Here is a 7603-nt window from a genome sequence, read left to right on the forward strand (position 1 = left end):
GGGCTCGCTGGACTCCCAGCAGATGCCTCTGAAGCGGAGACTTGGTTTTTTTGTTTTGTTTGTTTGTGTTTTTGGGAAGCGTGTTGCTCTGTTGTCCACACTGGAATGCAGTGGCTCAATCACAGCTCACTGCAGCCTTCTCCTCCTAGACTCAAGCGATCCTCCCACCTCAGCCTTCCAAGTAGCTGAGACTATAGGTGCACACCACCATGCCATGCTAATTTTTTTTCTGTGTTTTTTTTTTTTTCCCTGTTGTTGTTTTGTAAATAAAGGGTTTTGTCATGTTGTGCAAGCTGGTCTTGAACTCCTGGGCTCAGGCGATCCACCTGCCTTGGCCCTCCAAAGTTGTGGGATTACAGGCGTGAGCCATCATACCTGGCCTTGAAGCAGAGCTTTATGCAGGAAGTTTCTGGGGGAGTGCTCTTGGGATCACATCCTCAAGGGAGGGAGGGAAGCATGACTGGGCAGAGGGAGGAGCTGAGTGGCAAGACGGTTACCACTGAGGCCTCAGCCCACCCCAGGGGCGCTGGGAGGAGCCTGCAGGAACGTGAGGCTGAGGTGGAAGGGCCTGGCCTTTGTTCCCCATTCCAATCAGTCTTTGGGTTCTGGCTGCTTCCAGGGAGGAGGCGTGGCCCTGGGTGAGGCATTTCCCTTCCCCAGGGCAGTGCCTACTGAGGGGCTCAGTGCAGGCTGTGCTCCCGATCGATCGAGGGGTGCGTCTGGTCTGGGTGGAGGGATCTGCACGGGGCACCCACCCCACTGTGGTCACCAAAGACCCGTGCAAGGACCTTCTGCCTTGTTTCCCCGGGTGGGTCTTGAACTCCTGGCCTCAAGGGATCCTCTGGCCTGGACCTCCCAAATTGCTAGGATTACAGGCATGAGCCACTGCGCCTGGCCTGAGATTTTAAGTATCTTAACACACTCTCAGCTAGGTGCGTGAGTCATGCCTGTAATCCCAGCACTTTGGGAGGCTGAGGCAAGTGGATCACTTGAGCCCAGGAGTTCAAGACCCACCTGGGCAACATGGGGAGACCCCGGTCTCCACAAAAAAATACAAAAATTAACCAGGTGTGGTGGCAAGCACCTGTGATCTCAGCTACTGGGGAGGCTGAGGCAGGAGAATTGCTTGAGCCCAGGAGGTCAAGGCTGTAGTGAGCTGAGATCGCACCACTGCATTCCAGCCTAAGGAGAGCCCACTGCAGTAGGGAGGGGGCTGTTGCAGTAGGAGGTCCATTCCTTTGACAGCAAGAACCTCTATCCCAGGCTACAGAGAGGCCTTCACATTTGCAGGGAGGAGTCAGCACGGCTAGAAGCACCGGGGTGGGTGGGGTGGGATGAGCAGTGACAGATGGGACAGTGGATCAGGGAGTGTTTTCTCCTGAAATTGAGATTCTGAGGAGGAGCTGTTAGGGGGATTTCTGTGCTGCTCAAGGTGGGCCAAGGTCACAGCCTGTGGGGAACCAGGAAGCCTGACTAAAGTATGGACAAGTCAACAGGCATTTTATCCAGATTGTTCAGTATGGACACAGTTCAGCTAGTCACTCATGAGTTGAAGATCGGGAATTTGGAGGGTCTGGATCTGGCCTCACCGTTGGTCAACAGGGGTTCACCATGAGCCTTACCCATGTGGCAGGGGAAAGGCCTACAGGAGGGTGGGGCGTTTCTTCTATTTTTAATAATTTCAACTTTTATTTCGGATTCAAGGGGTATATGTGCAGGTTTGTTACCTGGGTATACCGTGTGGTGCTGAGGCTTGGGGTATGAACAACTCCCTCACCCAGGTACTGAGCATAGCACCCTGTTTAGTTTCACAGCCCTCCCCTCTCCCTTCCTCCCTCCCGCCTAGTAGCCCCCAGCAGCCCTTATTGCCATGTTTATGTCCATGACTACCCAGTGTTTAGCTACCACCTACAAGTAAGAACATGCAGTATTTGATTTTCTGTTCCTTCATTAACTCACTTAGAATGATGGCCTCCAGCTGCACCCATGTTGCTGCAAAGGACGTGATTTCGTTCTTTTCTATGTTGTGTCGTATTCCGTGGTGTATATGTGCCACACTTTCTTTATGCAATCCACCATGGATGGGCACCGTGGCTTTGCTATCGTGAATAGCACTGCGATGAAAACACAAGTGCCATGTGTCTTTTTGGTGAAACAATTATTTCTTTTGGATGTAAACCCAGTAATGAGATTACTGGGTCAAAGGGTAGTTCTAAGTTCCTTGAAAAATTTCCAGACTGCTTTAGAGGGTGGAGGATTTCTTAACAGTCACCATTTCCTAGGAGCTCAAGGCTCAGGTGGACGTTTACTATTGTCACCATCACACCTTATGTATCCATTCCCCACAGATGGATATCGGGGAAGTTTCCAGTTTGGACTACTATGCAATAGAACAGTGCTGCTGCCTCAGCCTCCCCAGTAGCTGAGACCACAGGTGCTTGCCACCACACTTGGATAATTTTTATATTTTTTGTAGAGATGGGGGGTCTCCCCATGTTGCCCAGGTGGGTCTTGAACTCCTGGGCTCAAGTGATCCACTTGCCTCAGCCTCCCAAAGTGCTGGGATTGCAGGCATGACTCACACACCTGGCTGAGAGTGTGTTAAGATACTTAAAATCTCAGGCCAGGTGCGGTGGCTCATGCTTGTAATCCCAGCAATTTGGGAGGTCCAGGCCAGAGAATCCCTTGAGGCCAGGAGTTCAAGACCCACCCGGGAAACAAGGGGAAACCCTAGTACTCTACAAAAAATTAAAAAAACTTAGCCACAGCTGCAGTGAGCTATGATTGTGACACTGCACTCCAGCCTGAGCGACAGAGAAGAACCTGTCTCAAAAATAATAAAACATAAATAAAAAACACCTATCTCTGGGCTCCATCCTCAGAGTCTGTTTGCTGGGTCTAGGCTGGGGTCCAGGAATTTTCATTTCTAACAAGTTCCCAGGAGATGCTGCTGCTGCGTGCAGAACCTCAGCCACAGGGGAAGGTAGCTTTCTGTGACTTGCTGTTTACTACTTATTAAAATTCACTGAGACATTGGATGATAAGGTGTAGCCTTGTGTGATGGAGATCCAAATGATTCTCGTTGTGTGTAAAAGATAGCCCAGAAGCTACAGGTTTATTGCCTTGGGATTTATTAACCTGATTTGTATCAAACTTAGCAGTTATATCCATCCTTCTTCCTCCTGAGTGCATAACCCCACTTCTCCAACTCCCCGTGACTCAGACTCACCATCCTGACAATTCCCTCATCAATGAGCTATTTGCCTTTGATGTGTTTGCTGTATATGTACATGACATATTGATGAGATACACAGTATGTATATGTGTTGTTCATGTTTCAAAGATTATGCTTTGATGGCAGAAACATCTATATATATGCTCCAAGAAATGTGTGGTTGTTCCTTACATCACCGTAGTATAGAAAACCTAGAAGGAAACAATCAGATGTGATCACTAGGAGTGTGGCTACACAGCACATGGTCTATCCACGTTATACACTCAAAAATAGTGAAGTGTGGGCCTCTAGACCTGGCAGAGGGCAGAAGCTGGCAAATCTGTTCCCACACCCAAAAGTATAAAATGGGATAACATTGTCAAGAACAATCACTTCAGAGCTCTCAAAATTGACCAAAGGCAAATCATCAAATGGATGATAACTCATCATATATACTCATAATAATATGAGTATATATTAATATACTCATAATATATGAGTATATATTAATATACTCATAATAATATGAGTATATATTAATATATCATAATAATATGAGTATATATTATATACTCATAATAATATGAGTATATATTAATATACTCATATAATATGAGTATATATTAATATACTCATAATAATATGAGTATATATTAATATACTCATAATAAAAAGCTGCCAGAACTTCTAGTTAGAACTGCAGGACTTTGCAGGCTTCTTGCCTGGAGCTGCTGCCATTCTGGCACCCCGCCTTGATGTCCTAGGCTGGGCTGGTCTTGAAAACCAGTAGCCTCATCAGTAGCCTCACCCACAAAGGGGCTGATTTAATTTGGAATTGGGGAGAAAACTCAGACCTGCCGATGAGATGGGATTGTTCCCTTGATTTTGGATCCCTTCATGGGTGGGAACTGGAGAGGCTCGTGTCACTAAGCCTGCCGAGCGGGGTGGGGCAGAGAGGAGGACACTGCACCTATGAACAAATTTAAAAAACAGCCATGTGTGGTGGCTCCCACTTGTGGTCCCAGCTACTTGGGAGGCTGAGGTGGGAAGAATATTGAGCCCACGAGTTTAAGGTTGCAGTGAACTGTGAGTCCACCACTGAATTCCAGCCTGGGCAACAGAGTGGGGCCTTCCCCCCTCGAAAAAAAAAAAAAAATTGCATTGTGTGAATATACTGATACAAAAGGTAGAAAGAAATTATTTAGGCAGATAGTAAGGGCAAAAGCATTCTCGGCAGAATTTCCCTTCTAACAAAAAGCAGCCTCCAAAATCATTTCTTTTCTAACAAAAAGCAGCCTGAAAAACGGAGCTTGAAACAGAGAGAAGCCAGCTGGAAGGTTGCACGGGGAACGCTGGCAGCCGTGCCAATGAAAAGGGGCCAGACGTGGCCCACATGGAGGCTCCATCTTCCCTTTTTCCTTTACCACATGTACAGTAATAAAGAAATGGGCAACATACAGTTGTTCTTGTTATCTTTCCTTGGCTACTGTAAAGCATTTAGAGAAAGTAACAAGGAGGGAGCACATTCTTCCACTTCTGGGTGCTGCTGTCTTTCTGGGAGCAGTGGCCGTGCTGTGCAAAGAGCGAGGGATCACCGTGCTAGGTTTGAACGCGGTATTTGACATCTTGGTGACAGGTGAATTCAATGTTCTGGAAATTGTCCAGAAGGGACTACATAAGACAAGTCATTAGAGAACTTGGAGCTCAGGAACGGGGGCCTCCTCTTCAGAGTGACCCTTGCTCACCTCCCGAGGGGCTGGGATGCTCCACATGACCTGGAGGATCATAGGCACGGCCCGCTGGCCTTCACCGAGGTGGACAACCCGGCCTCCTTTGCCGACAGGCTGCCGGTGAGGGCCATAAACTACAATTACTGCTATTCATTAAACGCCCGGCTGTGGCTGTGTCCCTGGCGACTGTGTTTTGATGGGTCAATGGGCTGCATCCCCCTCATCAAGTCCGTCAGCGACCGGAGGGTGATTGCACCTGCTACAGAACCAGCACTGCGGTTCTGCCTCATCGGCCTAACATGCCACGCCCCGTGCTCTGAACATGGCCACAAGAGAAGGATCCTTACTCTGGGCCTGGGATTGCTCGTTATCCCATTTCTCTCCGCAAGGAACCTGTTCTCAGCGATGTGCTAAGGTGCTGAGGTGCGCAGCGGCCAGGGGCGGAGTGAGGAGCAGCTTTGCGGAAGGCCCAGTCTGTGTGTCCTCAGTGCTGAGGTTCCCCACAACACTGGCAACAACCTGGCTGGTAAAGGCAACCAGACAGCCGCCATCAGATGCCACTGGGAAGCTGTAAGATGAATTCCCAAGTATGTTCATGCCATGAATAATCTTGGAAACAGCTTAAAAGAAAGGCACGAGCTACAGGAAGCTGAGGAGCTGCCGTCTTTGGCTGTTCAAATACAGCCAGACTTTGCTGCTGCGTGGACGGATCTAGGCATCCTGCAGAACAGCCTGAAACGGTTGGAAGCCGCAGAGCAAAGTTACCGGAGGGCAATTAAACACAGAAGGAACCGCCCAGATTGTTACCACAGCCTCGGGCTCTGTATGCTGATCTCAGTCGCCACGTGGATGCCTTGAATGCGTGGTCCGGAGCTGAAACCAGAGCGCAGCCTGGCCTGGAACAACATGATCACGCTGCTCGAAAATACAGGTAATTTAGCTCAAGCTGAAGCAGTTGGAAGAGAGACACTGGAATTAATAGCTAATGATCCCTCTGTCATGTTCTCGTTGGCAAACGTGCTGGGGAAATCCCAGAAATACAAGGAATCTGAAGCTTTGTTCCTCGAGGCAATGAAAGCAAATCCAGATTCTGCAAGTTACCGTGGTAACGTGGCTGTGCCTTATCACGCTGGGGACACCTAGACTTGGCCAAGAAACACTGTGAAATCTCCTTGCAGCTTGACCCCACGGCATCAGGAACTAAGAAGAATTACGGTCTGCTAAGAAGAAAGCTAGAACAAATGCAGAAGAAAGATGTCTGATTCTTTTTCCTTCATGTTTTGAGTTTGAGTGTGTGTGTGGCGTATCATTAATAATATGTGGTTACATTTAACCATTTGAAAGTCTTAGACATGTTATTTTATTGATTTTTTTCTATGAAAACAAAGACATGCCAAAAGAGTATAGCACTAGCAATATACTCTTGAATGCTTGATATGATTTTTCATTGAAATTGTATTTTTTCAGACAACTCAAATGTAATTCTAAAATTCCAAAATTGTCTTTTTTAATTAAACAGAAAAAGAGAAAAAATTATCTTGAGCAACTTTTAGTAGAGTTGAACGTACATTTGGGATCTGAGCCTTGTCAGGTATGGACCAGCCCTATTAAACTTCAATTCTGACCAAGAAAGGATAGACTGACTCCTACACTTTGTATAAACATTGAACGTGTCTATATGTTAGCATTTTTATTTAATGACAAAGCAAATGAAGATTCTTGTTTTTTTATCTCTTTTTTTTTTTAAAACAACATACTGTGAACTTCGCTTGTAGGGAAATATTTATTTGTATTTTTATGTTTGGAATAGGACAAATAATCAAATGAGGAATGGAAATTTTAACATGCAGCACATCTATTTGCTTTTCCCGATAGGAAGAAATTGACTCTTGCAGTAGTTTTTGAATGCTCTGACTTGTGCAATTTCAATACATAGGAGGTTATATGTAATATTTTACATAAACGATTACTATCAACAGAAAGTTCAAGCCATGCTTTAGGCAAGGGCAGGCAGCCTCACATCTTTATTTTTGTTACATCCAAGGTGAAGAGGGCAACACATCTGTGTAAGTTGCTTTTTAGTGTTTTTAACTGAAAAGCCGTTTTCCATTTTGCTTAATGAAACTATAGACATTATTCTATCCAGAAAATGCAAAATTTTCTCTCCAATGGAGCCACATTCGAGGAATTTGTGGTATTTTTAAGAATTGAGTTGTTCTGGCTTTTTATTTGACCCAAACCATGTTTTTGTTTTGTTCTTCTCTGTGCGCTGTTGACCTAATGATTTACACCATCTCTGTAATTTCTTATGCAGTACAATTATTACAAACTAGCAAAAAAAAAAAAAAAGAGAGAAAAGAAAAAAAGAAACGGGCAACATGGCGCAGCTCAGGCAGAGAACCCATCTGATAGTAAAAGATTAGGGTGGGGACTACTAGAGATTCATGGCCTATGCAAATGGCATGCCTGGTCCAATCAGTTTTTCTTGCCCGATGTAGATCAGACACCACCTGCTCACCATCTCCTCAATAACTCCCCCTGCATTTCACTGTGGAGCCACAACCCATTTTTCTGAGGCCCCTCTCTGTAACAGAGAGTTATCTTTCTTTCTCCTGTTAAACTTCTGCTCTTGGCCAGGTGCGGTGGCTCACACTTGTAA

The 7603-nt window shown here is 46.1% G+C and overlaps 1 pseudogene; it reads left to right on the forward strand.

Moving 5' to 3' along the window:
- Positions 1 to 4659: 4659 nt before the first annotated feature.
- LOC117066022 lies at positions 4660 to 7083 on the forward strand (annotated as a pseudogene).
- Positions 7084 to 7603: the final 520 nt, after the last annotated feature.

Source organism: Trachypithecus francoisi, unplaced genomic scaffold (assembly GCF_009764315.1).
Source record: "Trachypithecus francoisi isolate TF-2019V2 unplaced genomic scaffold, Tfra_2.0 Lachesis_group2, whole genome shotgun sequence".
NCBI classification, from domain to species: domain Eukaryota; kingdom Metazoa; phylum Chordata; class Mammalia; order Primates; family Cercopithecidae; genus Trachypithecus; species Trachypithecus francoisi.